This window comes from Rana temporaria, assembly GCF_905171775.1.
Source record: "Rana temporaria chromosome 4 unlocalized genomic scaffold, aRanTem1.1 chr4q, whole genome shotgun sequence".
Lineage (NCBI taxonomy): Eukaryota > Metazoa > Chordata > Amphibia > Anura > Ranidae > Rana > Rana temporaria.
Window position 1 is genome coordinate 246,603 of NW_024404451.1, and position 10,416 is coordinate 257,018.

Sequence of the window (10,416 nt, forward strand, 5' to 3'; positions counted from 1 at the left end):
TCACACGCATAGCCGTGGCTTTGGAGGGAATCCAGGCAGCCAGGGAGAGACCGGGGATGATCCTCCTCCCAATGACCCACCCGCGGCTGCCTCCAGGCAACAGAGGGCCAGGAGCCTTGGCACCAGGCGTAGTCCACGTCAGGCCAGATGAGTGCCAGTTATATTATTTTCTTTTTAGACTCGATATTATACTCGATATGAGTTGTCATTTTGTTATTATTATACTTGATATGAGTTATATTTTTGGGGGGAAATTAATATACAGCAACATAATTGGAGCCTTGACGTGGCGTTGCTGTTCCCTAGTACCGTGCGGTGTACTTCCGTCTAATCCAATTTAATGGGGATGTGGGGGGTGTGTGCTAGGGACCACAGTAATGTGCATGCATGCATTCTCATTGTGCCATGATGAATGTGTGTGTTTAACGTGAAAATAAGCCTACCACGAGGCATCTCCTGACTGCTCTTCCCTCAGCAGACGGGGTAGCCTCGGTTAGGGGGGGATTGTGTGGTTGGGGGGTCAGGTCATCACGTAGGTCAATCTGCAGGCCCCTTCTCATGGCGAAGTTGTGCAGAATGCAACATGCACTGATGATCTGGCACACAAAGTTTGGGGAATACAACAGGGTACCCCCAGACGTATCCAGGCATCGGAAACGGGACTTCAGGAGGCCAAAGGTGCGTTCCACCACTGCACGGGTACGTGCGTGTGCTTCATTGTATCTTCTCTCTCCTCTGGTTTGAGGATTCCGGAATGGAGTCATGAGATGGGGACCAAGTGCATATGCAGAGTCACCTGGAAGGGAAAAGACAGGAGGATGTTAGTCGTGCATGTGCCCCTCGTGATGTCTGCATCATGGGGTCGGACAGCCATGCCTGACTCCTATGTCACTCACCAGCCAGCTGTCCCCATACACGTTCTGTTCGAATTCTGTTGGGATGGTGCTTTGACAGTATATGAAGCTGTCATGGCTGGATCCTGGGTGTTTGGCACGGACGTGCCATATGAGGCATTGGGCATCGGCTATCACCTGTACATTGATGGAATGCCAATGCTTCCGATTGCGGTACATGTGCTCTGTCTCATGGGGGGGCTGTAGTGCCATATGTGTGCAATCAATGGCCCCCACGGTGCGTGGGAATCTGGCAATTTTGTAGAAATCTGCCCTTGCCTTCATCCGCTGATGCTCCTGGGTGGGTCTGAAGATGTGGTGGGACTTGCGGGGACAACCTGGTGCACACATCTGCTCATGGTGGATTGTGACATCCCAGCCACAGATGCACTTGTTCTTTGAAAAGATCCACTGGCTAGGAAATGCAGTGTTGCCAGGACCTTGACCAGTGGCTGCACTGCATGTGCACGATGTGTCTTGCTGGTGAGGTCATCCTGCAGGGTTCTGACTATTTCCTGGATGGCATCAGTGTCAAATCTGAACATGTGATACACCTCCGATTCCCCCATGGCAAAGATGTCCATGCGCTCTCGGTATATCCTCTCCTGTGCCCTCCTCCTACGTGCCCATAGACGCAGTAGTGCTATGACCACGGCTGCCCCTGGCATGTTGGCACATAGATGTGTTGTCCTGCAAGTGTTGTTGCTCAGGTCGTCTGTAACAGTGCTGCTGTTGCTGCTCTCCAGCTGACCTGTGCAAGTCTACCCCTGCTTTTATGAGGGGTAACTTTAGGCCGGGCGTACAGCTTACGCGCACCGCGCGTAGCCTGCGCCGGACAAACATACGCAGGTGAATCGGCATAACTCCCTCATTTGCATAATTGAATAGGAAATCAATGGGAACAAAAGATGCGCCCAGCCTAAATATGCGCCTAAGTTCCGCCGGCGGGGGACAGTTACGTCGGACGGATGAAGCCAATTTTCGCGCGTATCTCCTTCTGTTACATTTACATTTACGCCGGCGCATCTCGAGATACACCGTCGTATCTCTCTGTGAATCTAGCCCTATTAAGTCTATATTTTTCCTGAATATAAACTGCTTTTATATTCCTTGCTCAAAATGGCTGCTAGTAGCACCCCCTCCCATCGAGTGAAGAATGTAACTAAAAGATGGTGCCTCTGCCCAGGACTACACCCTATCTGATGATGCTCAGATCCTGGAGGAAGTTCACCTTACATGGACACAACCAATCAGAAGCTACGAGTATCTAGATAACGTTAAGCTAATGATACATTTGCTTACAGCATTAGTCGCTCACCTATAAAACCCCCCATGTATCCGGAACCAATAAAGAGATTATCTTCAATCTGAGCACAGTCTCAGTGTGGTACTTTTCTCGTGCATGCACTACATCATATAGGCCTAATCAGGATGGGGCAGATACTCACCAGACGATTAGTCTGATCCCTATCAGCTGGCACCCTAATGTGAGGGCCCCGGGTTGTGAAGCAATGGACAGCCGATCGCAAAGGCGCCGAGGTGGACCAATGCGGACGGGCTGGAGACTGATCACCCCCAGAGTACAGTAAGACATACCTTACCAGTACATGACCCATCTCCGTTGTTGGTCTATCTCTGTCTGATGTGCTGCCGGCGGTCACCAGAGACAGGTAATTGCTTGCCCGGGGTCTAATTTGTATTGAACCTGTACCTGAGTATCTGCTGCCCGGTTTTGTATTTGTGTAAATGTGCCATCTGGTCTCGGAGAGAGGGAGAACCTGAGGGGGAGTGCTGTGCAGAGGGTATTGAATTGACACGGGAACTCCTCGGTAATGGGGAGGAGACTCTGTGGGGGGCCCCTCTTCTCAGAACATATGTCTCTCTCTCTTTGCGGCCGGTTGCTAGGTCATGTCCTAAGTCTGTGGATTAATGTTTGGCATCCATGAGGGTGTTTGGGGTTTACTAAGAGTTAAGGAGTCGGGATATAGTCAGGAACTACTAGGACGCCACCCTCTGCTGCCCGAAAAAAACTTCTTAGTCTTAGTCTTCCGCCTGAACGTTCACTATCCGGTCAAAGTAAAAATAGGAAAGTCGATACAGCAGATAGAAGTAGAGTCAGAGTGGGAGGGGTCCGGTATCGAGAGGAGTCTCTGTCATCAGGAAAGGCCAGAAGAGAGTAAGGGGACAGAGAAAGAGCGAGTAAGAAACCTTGGGTTCTTGTTGGGAGGGCCCCGGCAGAGAAGAGAAGATGGGACAGAAAACAGTTAAACCAGAAAAGGGAGTTTCAGCACCTGACCTTGTGGCAGAAAGGGAGGGGGTGGAGTATGTGAAGAGATTAGGAAAGCTGGCAAAAGTATGTGGGATGACCGCGAGTGGAGGCCGGCTATAGCCGGAAGAATGGCGGAAGATAATGAAAGACAAATGAGGCGTTTTGTCAGATAACAACTTCCTGAAAACAGCAGAAGCCTGGTATAATGTGGCAAAGGCCGTCCACCGAGAACAATGGACAGAGCAGGAAGTGTAACAGGGGAAACAGACGGTATATGTGTATCACCAATGTATTGATAAGAGTGATCCATTATGTGTGCTGACTGAAAATAATCAGCCGCCTCCCTATGATGACTGTAACCCTTCATAGTCACTCCATCCTCTCTTTCTGCTGTCTCTTGTCTCTCCATCCTCTCTTGCCGAACAGCGAACAATTTGGGGTGTTCACAGCAAATTCAAAAAGCCGCGGAACACCCTGTAAAAGTCTATGGGAGAAATCTAAAGTGCTAATTTTAAAGGCTAATATGCAAGTTATTGTCCTAAAAAGTGTTTGGGGACCCGGGTCCTGCCCCAGGGGACATGTATCAATGCAAAAAAAAAGTTTTAAAAATGGATGTTTTTTTTTTGGAGCAGTGATTTGAATAATGCTTAAAGTGAAACAATAAAAGTGTTATTTCTGAAGGAAAAAAAGTCATTTAAAATCACTCGCGGCTATAATGAATTGTCCTAAATTAAATAAAAGTGCAGGGTGATGGCGCTGCTATATTGCAATGTGGTAATATGAGTCTAAGTGCTCTGAGTGCTCCAATTTGGCGTATATATGCCAGGTGTCGGGTGCCTATGTGTGGCAAGTTCTTATATATAAGAAACCTCCACTAGAGATAGGTCCCATGTTAATCCATGTGCCGGTGCACAAGTGATAAGTGTGCTAAATCCAAGTCTCCCTGGCAGCTAGAATGAAAAACAACTTTAAGTGGTAAAAATGATATGTATGACCTTAGGTGGATGTGCGTCTGCCCAATATATGAGTGTGAGTGAAGAGTATCAGCTCCTGTGCAGTGTGAGATACTCCACCCTGTGAATGATGAGGGTTGGCCCTCTAGAAGGCCTCACGTGACCAGTATCTCAAGTGATGTTGGTGATGAAAATAAAAAACAAAAGAACCTATTTGAAAACAGTGACACTGTACAGGAAGTAACAGGGAAAGAAAATAACCTTGAAAAATATATAAAAGTAGGACAATAATTGTAAATGTGCCCTGTTTCTCTATTGAGTGTCCTCACAGACCACCTAGGTCTGGGGGGCTCAGCACAGGCTAGAGAAACCAGTCCAAGCAGCGCCATCACCCTGCACTTTTATTTAATTTAGCACAATTTATGGTTTCTCAGTGAGAAGTCATTCAGGGGGCAGCAGCTCATTTACCCACTCCTAGCGCGGAAGCCCATCACCTTTATCTATAATGAATTGTCGGTCCCCGGCAATACAGAGATAAGTCATTCATTAAAAAAAAGCGTGGGGGTCCCCCCAAATTCAATTACCAGGCCACCCATCATGTGACCCCTGTCCCCCTATGATGCAATGGAAAACCCAGGCTTTCCCAGTGACATGTGGTTGACCCCGCCCCCCCCCTGATGTAACGCAGGTTTGCCATTACATGAAAGGGGGCGGGGTCACCCATCATGTCACTCAGAAAGCCTGGGTTTTCCCTTGCTTCAGAGGGGGATGGGGTCACATGACAGGTGGCCCCGCCTTCACCTACATAAGAGATGTCACTGGCTGAAGCCGTGTCATTCCCGGAGTGTCTCCGGTGGAGACAGGTGATGCGTGCGCTTCGGAGTGCGGACATCTCATCGCTGGATCCTAGTGGACCTGGATGAAGAGGATATCTTCTCATCGCTGGACCCCGGAGAGGAGATCACCCGTCGCAGGATAACGACAGCGTTGGAGCGGAGACCAAGAGTGGATTACCACCTCTGGAATCTTTTTTTTATTTATTTTAAAAAATTTTAACAAAGGACTTTCCCAACGGTGTCTGTGTTTTTTTTTTACAATTGTTACATTTTCTTTGTGAAATGGTAGAGGTACAATATACCCCATTACCAATTTACATAGGGGGTGAGATCTGGGGGTCCCCTTTGTGAAAGGGGTCTTCCAGATTCCGATAACCCCCCCGCCCACAGACCCCCACAACCACCGGGCAAGGGTTGTGGGGATGAGGCCATTGTCTTCATCAACATGGGTACATGGTCCTCCCAATATTGAAAGCATGAGGCCTGGTACGGTTCAGGAGGGGGGGCGCTCTCTTATCCCCCCTCTTTTCCTGTGGCCTGCCAGGTTGCGTGCTCTGATAAAGGGTCTGGTGTGGATTTTTGGGGGGAACTCCATGCCATTTTTTTTTATTTGGGGTGGAGTTCCCCTTAAAATCCATACCAGACCTGAAGGGTCTGGAATGGATGTTTGGGGGAAACCCACGTCATTTTTTTTGTATTTGACACGGGGTTCCCCTTAATATCCATATTAGACCTGAAGGGCCTGGTAATTGAATTTGGGGGGACCCCCACGCATTAATTTTGAATTTTTTTATGAATGACTTTTCTCTGTATTGCCGGGAGCCGACAATTCATTATATCCACGAGTGATTTTAAATGACTTTTATTCCTTTAGGAATTACATTTTGTGCAAAGACCGTTCTAAGCACGGGAAACAATCGCTACTTCACACCCCCAACCCCCAGGTACAAAATGTAAAGAAATATTTCATTTTTATTGTTTCACTTTAAGCATTATTAAAATCACTGCTCCCGAAAAAATTCTACACCTTCAGTCCTATCAGTGCAGGCTTCAGAGAGGATTGAGGGTATAGTGGGGTTGGAGATCCCAGCAGATGAGGAGCAAGGAGAGGTCCGCTTTGTTCTTTGGCGGCGGCCTTATATAGTGTTTGGGGGCATGTACTAAACCCTCAGAGACATAATTGGCCAAAGCCATCCTGTTTATTTTACAGTTTTTCTTGATATCATTACCAAATTCCATAGAAATTACTTAGAACCACAAAATGATATTCTATAAATGATGTTCTATATTATTATCATACAGGATGTTATAGCGGCAACAGTTTGCGCAACGCTTTACATCAGGGAAGACAGTACAGTCACAATACAAATCAATACAGGAGGGATCAGAGGGCCCTGCTTGTTAGAGCTTACAATCTAGAAGGAAGGGTCAAGTGCAACAAAGGGTAGTTAGCTGTGGAGGATAATCAGATGGGATCAAATGAAAATACAGTTAGGTGTGGGAAGGATAGACTTCTCTGAAGAGGAGGGTTTTCAGGGATCCTCTAAAAGCTAATAGAGAAGGAGATAGATGGATAGATTGGGGTAAGGAGTTCCATAGGCTTGGAGAGGCTCTGGAAAAGTCCTGGAGACGAGCATGGGAGCAGGTGGGGTGGTACTGGGAGGTGGGTAGGGGCGGAGAAAAGGGGTGACTTGGAAAGGGGGAGTTCCTGCACCTATTGTCTATTTCTATTTATATTGGTGACATAATTGCCCAAATCTGGGGATCAGGAGCCATTTCCACCCTTTACTCTCGGCTGGGGTTCTTTGTATCCATATAACAGATGTTCTACATGACTAAATCTCACATCAATTTTACTGTAAAATCAAAGGGGCCAAAATGTCTCCCCCCCCCCCCCCCCCCGAGCAGTAATATATTTCTATCCCCCTTGGTGAGAGTGGAGATGACCCATCTATAAGGATATACAGTACATACACACACAGCACAAGGCCGTGTTCACAATACGAGATGTTTCTGCAGTTCCTCTGATCTCCACAAGATGGTAGACAGGAAGTCTCTATGGAAGACAGGAAGTGATGTCAGGCACAGACAGGAAGTTCCGGGTGAGAGGTGAGTCGGGAAGAAGTAGTGAGGAGACGTTGCTGGAAGAGGCAGCAGAGGAGGTAATAAGATCTTATTTTCTATTTACACCCAGTAACCCCGTCATGTCCGTCCTCTTCCTCCATAGTCACTGTGACGTCTTTTATCCCCAGCAGATGATGATACACACATATATAGTGTGGAGACCTTCATTAACCCCTTCAGGATCGGAACACTTCCCCACTTGTGGGGCCGGAACATTCTCCTCATTTTGGAGATGTGTCACCTTTCCCACCAATCACCTTCTCACCTCATCAGTCTATACTAACAGTTATATGACGTTTATTAGAGATGGGGGGGTATGTAAGGAGGATTGGAAAGTGTATGGCCCGGATTCACAAAGCACTTACGCCGACGTATCTACAGATACGCCGCGTAAGTGTAAATATGCACCGTCGTATCTATGCGCTGGACTCTGAAAACAAGATACGCCTGAAAATAGGCTACATCCGACCGACGTAACTTTCCTACGCCGGCGTATCGTGGGCGCATATTTACGCTGGACATAGGTGGCGCTCCCATTGATTTTCTATTCACATATGCTAATGAGGGAGATACGTCGATTCACGAACGTACTTGCGCCCGGCGCATAATATACGCGGTTTACGTAAGTTGTATGCCCGGCGTAAAGTTATTCCCCATATATGAGGCGCAACTCAAGCAAACGTATGGACCAGGGAACACAGCCGTCGTATTTTACGTAGTACGTGAATAGGGCTGGGCGTAGGTTACGTTCACGTCGTAGGCAGTGATCCGTCGTATCTTAGGGAGTATTTCCGACGTGATTCTGAGCATGCGCACTGGGATACGTCCACGGGACGGCGCATGCACCGTTCGTTTTAAGTACTTGTATGGCACTCGGCCCATCATTTGCATGGGGTCACGCCTCATTAGCATGGCTCACGCCCACTTCAACTTACGACAAATTACGCCGAGGGAATCCAGTGCAGTTTGGGAGGCAAGTGCTTTGTGAATTCGGTGCTTGCCTCTCTGTGTCGGCGTAGCGTATATTAGATACGCTACGCCGGCATAAATATGTGCCGATGTATGTGAATCCGGGCCTATGTCTTTATTTTATAAGATTCAAATAGGAAGAAAGAGGGAAAAATTTAATTTGTAGTGAATGTCCTGAAAACGAATATCTCCATAATTAGGGGTGCAACGGATCAAAAACTCACGGTTCGGATCGTTCCTCGGATCAAGAGTCACGGGTCGGATCATTTTTTGGATCGGCAAAAAAATAAAATACTCCGCCACTGTAATATCCACATCTCCCCCCCCACTGTAATATCCACATCTCCCCCCCACTGTAATATCCACATCTCCCCCCCACTGTAATATCCACATCTCCCCCCACTGTAATATCCACATCTCCCCCCCCCACTGTAATATCCACATCTCCCCCCCACTGTAATATCCACCTCTAACCCACTGCATTGGCGTCACTAGTGATGGTGTCACCCGGTGCAGAAAAAAATGGTGTCACCCCCCCCCCCCCCCACTCCCACCAACTATAGTCCCCCCTCAGTAAAGAACCCCCTTGGTGCAGACACCCCCCCTCTCAGTACAGACACCCCCCAGGTAGTATAGGCAGACACCCCCCAGGTACTACATGCAGACCCCCTACCCCCCAAGGTAGTACAGGCAGACCCCCCACTAGGGGTGCAATGGATCAAAAAACTCACGGTTCGGATCGTTCCTCCGATCAGGAGTCACGGATCGGATCATTTTTCGGATTGGCAAAAAAAAAAATTCTCCCCCACTGTAATATCAACATCTCCCCCCCCCCCACTGTAATATCCACATCTCCCCCCCACTGTAATATCCACATCTCCCCCCCACTGTAATATCCACATCTCCCCCCCCCACTGTAATATCCACATCTCCCCCACTGTAATATCCCCATTCCCCCACTGTAATATCCACATCTCCCCCGCCACTGTAATATCCACATCCCCCCACTGTAATATCCACATCTCCCCCCCACTGTAACCAAGATGGCCGTGGCTTCCGGAGCTAGGCCGAAGCCGTGGCCTTTCCTAATGTTATGGCCGCGGCTCCGGAGCTAGACTGAAGCCGCGGCCTTTCCTAATGTTATGGCCGCGGCTTCGGCCTAGCTCCAGAGCCGCGGCCATAACATTAGGAAAGGCCACGGCTTCGGCCTAGCTCCGGAGCCGCGGCAATCCGCGGATCACAGTGTGTGCCGATCCAAAGGGGGTGACCAGTTCGCATCACGGATCAACTGTGATCCGTTGCACCACTACCCCCCACCCCCCCAGGTAGTACAGACAGACCCCCCCAGGTAGTACAGATTGACCCCCCCAGTAGTATGACTCCCAGCAGTGTGTCCCACGAGTGCTGGCTCCTCCTCCTCTGTGGGTGTAAACAGAGAGGAGGGCTGCCGCCAGGTGTACCAAGATGGCCGTGGCTTCGGCCTAGCTCCGGAGCCGCGGCAATCCGCGGATCACAGTGTGTGCCGATCCAAAGGGGGTGACCCGTTCGGATCACGGATCAACTCTGATCCGTTGTACCACTATCCATAATGATCCCATTCTCAGATCTTCATCCTAAAATGTGATCAGTAAAGTCTCCGGAGTAGACGGAGATCACAGGAATATGATGTGTCCTGGCAAAGCCTAAAGACAACGTTCATCTATTATTTAGGAGAGGTGTGACGCACCCGGGAGAAATGACTCTATGTGTACAGATACCTCACAGAGCGCCCCTCACAGCTCCTCCTCTCAATGTCCCTCCAACCAGAGTCAGCAAACGTTATGACATCACAGCCATGAATAAGCACTGATTTTGTGTGAAGCGTCGGCTGTTCCCCTGTTTCTGTCGTTGTGATGTATTTGCTGTTCATTTAATAAAAGACAACCAGTACGGTTTTTGGAGTGCGGCCATCCATCCTTCATCTATCTTTTATGCTTGCCTAGTGCACCGCCAGCACCCTTGGAATCCTGTATCAGTGTGTGACCGTATAGTAGACCCACCTGGAGCGGTGACTTTCTTTCTTAAAGTCTCCGGAGTAGACGGAGATCACAGGAATATGATGTGTCCTGGCAAAGCATCTCTTATTTAGGAGATGTGTGATGCACCCTGGAGAAATTACTCTGTGTGTACAGATACCTCACAGAGCGCCCCTCACAGCTCCTCCTCTCAATGTCCCTCCAACCAGAGTCAGAGAATCCTATGACATCACACTAGCCTCACAGCTCCTCCTCCCAATGTCCCTCCAATCCAATTTAGAGAATCTTATGACATCACACTGGCCTCACAGCTCCTCCTCTCAATGTCCCTCCAACCAGAGTCAGAGAATCCTATGA